General features: G+C 35.7%; 1 protein-coding gene across 5 annotated transcripts in view; it reads left to right on the plus strand.

Moving 5' to 3' along the window:
- Positions 1-3,135, plus strand: part of rims2 (regulating synaptic membrane exocytosis 2) — a 263,822-nt gene that overhangs the window by 192,303 nt on the left and 68,384 nt on the right. The window contains exon 1 of one of the 5 annotated variants that reach the window (XM_015396881.1): positions 1,204-1,286. The exons of the other annotated variants lie outside the window; for them this stretch is intronic. The gene's annotated coding sequence lies outside the window, so the exon portion shown is untranslated. Of the gene's footprint in view, positions 1-1,203; positions 1,287-3,135 lie in introns of those variants that run through there. 5 annotated transcript variants of the gene reach the window in all.

The following is a 3,135-nucleotide window of genomic DNA, read 5'->3' on the forward strand; positions in this document are numbered from 1 at the left end:
TCAGCAAAGTTTGTTATTTTGTATTAAAGTGAATTGCTGGATAATAATTTATGTTCCGTGTGTTCATGTCACTCAAAAATATGCATCTAATTCAATGCAGATTTGAGTAAAATAGTTTAAAAAAAAATTCACACACAAAGGGGGCTATAAAAAATCACTACATCAGGAGGGGCAAAGGGAATCGAGTCAGCTGGCACGCACATGAGGTGTCCCCCTTTTTTTTTTTCAGGGAGTTGGCAACCCTATTTACAAGACAACTCATTGATAAGTTACATTTAAATACATGTCTAGCATTTTTGTTATTCAGGGTTACAGCAGAACTTTATATTTCCAGAAAATTATAATTTACCATAATAAATATGATTATTATGTTGACTGCAATTGTTGACATATTTTCCACCAGAAAAATCATACGTTAATGTTGTGAGAGCTCGTTACACCTCTATTCATAATGTTTAGTTACTGTTATTTCATAACTTATTTCTATTTCTTAACTTTATGTTTGTCGTTTGTACTTCCTGGGTTGAGCTACTTGATTTGTATTTGTTTTATGTGGCCCGATCAGATTAGAGAGCCCTATGTGGGTATCTGATGTTAATAAATCTGGTTATCTGTCCGTGTGATTCCTGCTAGTCTGCCCTCCTCTGCTTTCAGTAAACCCTCAAAGCTTTTTGTTAATGCTAATTTATTTTACCTCACAAGGATAGATCCAATTACTTCTACTGGGAAAGAATGATCACTTTAATTTGACATGGATTATCAAAAACAAGTCATTTGTAAAGCTTCTGATAAGACTGGATGTTTTTCTTGAAAATTAGGGAAAGGTTTAAACATTTTTTATTTTATAAGAAGTTAATCATACAAAACACACAAAGAATATTCTGATATTATTTTGTTATATTGTATCAGAATAATAAGAGAAGAGTTACCTATGTTGGCCAGCAGATGGCAGAAAGCTCACAATATTTAAGAGGAGCTGTCACTGTTTTCAGCCCCTTAAACTGGTGTGACCCTTTTGTCTTTCCTACTACATTTTATCTTGTTTTTCTTTCTGGCATGTAAGATAAATTTAACCAAAGTTAACAAATTGATTTTAAATTGATTTGTTTCTAAATTAAGATTTCCCCCCCCCCTGGAAAATCTCAGGTTGTTGCATTCTCTAATGCTAAACCCCTCAGTATGTGTCTACTTTCCTATAGAGGTGACATGGGAGGACCAGCAGAGAGGGCTGAATGGCTCTTTGTCTGGTGAGGGGTCACAGCCGCACCCCTCCCTCACTGACGCAGGTTGGTGGGTTTGAGAGTGAATACATGCTGCTTCAGTTGCATAAGTCTATAACCAGTGACGTTAATCAATGCATATTATAACCAAATCTTACTGACAGGAAACAAAATATTTCACTAGAAATTGAAGCATAAGATTCAGCCTTCAATTTGGTAGAATAAAACTTTGACATGATAGAATGTTATGTGTGTTCTAAATCCAAAATTAACATTTCCATACATTTTCTTTCACGCTTAACCCTTAATAGGACAAGTTAGCGTCCTCACTGAGGTCTAGAAGCACAAGATCTATATCCAGCCGTACAGTAAATATACTGCCACATAGCTGTACATCTTATTTTGGCATTTGACCAATTAGATGAGCCCTTGAATGATATATTACCTACTGTGATTTAAGTTGAAAAAACAAGTCAAGAAAAAAAGGTAAAAAGCTAATTGAAAAGTTAAAAATTAAGTTTAAAAATGTAATAAGCCTAGTTAACAATTATATTTAGGTTTATAAAGTAAGAAGATGTAAGTGCCAGTATCGGTATTAATGCCTCTAAGGTTATGTTGTACCAAAAAATTTGTTTTTCATGAATTTCTTATAGAAACGCTTGTGATTTTTCTTAATATATTTGGGGAACTTGCCGTTTCCTTTTACTACATTTTTGCCATCAAAATATCCATATTTTTTTGAATGTTACAAAGGTAATAAGGTCTTGTCCTGGATTCCAATAACACTATTGGCTTGAAATTTTGATTTTCAAAGTATTTCACTGAGTGCCCTATAAAATTGCGGGTGCTTATCTTTAGCTGTCAGTGGGAGCGAGAGGAAGGGTACACCCTGGACAGGTTGCAAGTCTATTGCAGGACACAAATTCCCTCATGTTTTTATTTATTTTATTTTTTTTTTTACTTTCTAATAAAGCCAAAAAGCACGTCTCCAGATCAGACTTCTAAATACTGCTCTCTGCAGAACAGTGCCTCCTACAGGTCAAGGTTCCCTGTATCCTTTGTAGCCTAGAGCTGAGGTCACGGATTAGCCGACCAGGCTCCGGAACTGGACCCACCTGCTGGTTAATCCGGACCCAACCTGATTTAAAACATTTTTAAATTATTCTCCTGTTTTTACGGTAAAGCCCTCTGGAGCGTCAAGCACCAGACTACATGTGATAAAAAATAGCCAATGAGCTGTGTCAGTCTGGGTTGCTGCTGCAACCCAGACTGACACAGCTCATTGGTGGACTGATGACAGAGCTCATCGGTGGACTGATGACAGAGTGATTTAGTGTGCTCATAGATGACCCTGCACATTTTGAGTATGTTTGGCTCAACCTGCTGCTGTGAAGCAGGATTCTTCACCATGAACAGGATCAAAAATAAATATGGATTCAGCCTCAAAATGAGCTCCTTGATATGTACTTTAGAATGGCTTTGTCTCCATTCAAACCCAGGTTTAATGCTGTAGGGCAGCATAAAGCCCACTGCTCTCATTAAGCCAGAAAGAAGAAAAGAAAAATACCAAACGGTCAGTTCAGGTGTTTTATAAAATATGTCCATCAGGAAATTGTCTTTATACCAAACTGAACGATTGTTGTTCTCTACTTCAAAAAACACTTTAGATTTTAAAATGGAAAAATGTTTTATTTTTTTTTAAATATTTTTTTATTTAAAAAGTCAATTAATAACATGGATGCATAAAAACCTGCTTTTATTTCACTGTTAAATTCTGTTTAAAGTAACAAATTATAATTAAAAATGTCTCTGGACCTTTACTGGTTTATCCTTTATTCGGACCCCGCTGATTTTTAATTGGTTACCCCTTGGTCTAGGGTATCCCATGATTCATTGTGAGTCCAAGCAAGCCAGC

Source organism: Cyprinodon variegatus, unplaced genomic scaffold (assembly GCF_000732505.1).
Source record: "Cyprinodon variegatus isolate N-32 unplaced genomic scaffold, C_variegatus-1.0 Scaffold827, whole genome shotgun sequence".
In the NCBI taxonomy this organism is placed as follows: Eukaryota; Metazoa; Chordata; class Actinopteri; order Cyprinodontiformes; family Cyprinodontidae; genus Cyprinodon; species Cyprinodon variegatus.